We start from the raw sequence: 521 nt of genomic DNA, 5'->3' as shown, positions 1-521 counted from the left end.
GTTAACGCACAACGGGTTTGAAGAAGGAACGAATTTTGAGCACGAAACGCTACCTCTTCACTCCGGGCTTGGCAGCGTCTTCGTCTGCCTATTGGTCGGCCTGTGTCTCAGCTCGGCGGTAGCCTCAGTTACCTCCCTGTTCGATTAGGTAGTATGTGATCTCGGCCACGACCTTGCCCTTGCACATGAGAACGGTCTTGCCTCCCTTGAACACGTCCTCGGCGCCGAGACTGGCCACCGCGGGCCCCTTCCACGCGTGCCTCCACTTGGGGCCTCTCAGCACGATCTCCAAGAGGTCGTCCTTCCTGCAGGAAGTTCCGAACTTGGCACGTAGACGCCAAACCTCGCACCGACCATCGCATCACCTTTGACCTTGCCCAGCTTATCGTAGCTCTTTTATTATCTGATCTTGAAAAAACGATAGCGAGTTTTCTTGGTGTACACCTCAATGGTACGGTAAATCAACTACAGGTCGCAAGAATCTATAGTTAGGCATAGGATGTCGGGAGTGCCTACACGCC

Source organism: Penaeus monodon, chromosome 21 (assembly GCF_015228065.2).
Source record: "Penaeus monodon isolate SGIC_2016 chromosome 21, NSTDA_Pmon_1, whole genome shotgun sequence".
NCBI lineage: Eukaryota > Metazoa > Arthropoda > Malacostraca > Decapoda > Penaeidae > Penaeus > Penaeus monodon.
This window is presented reverse-complemented; position numbering follows the sequence as displayed.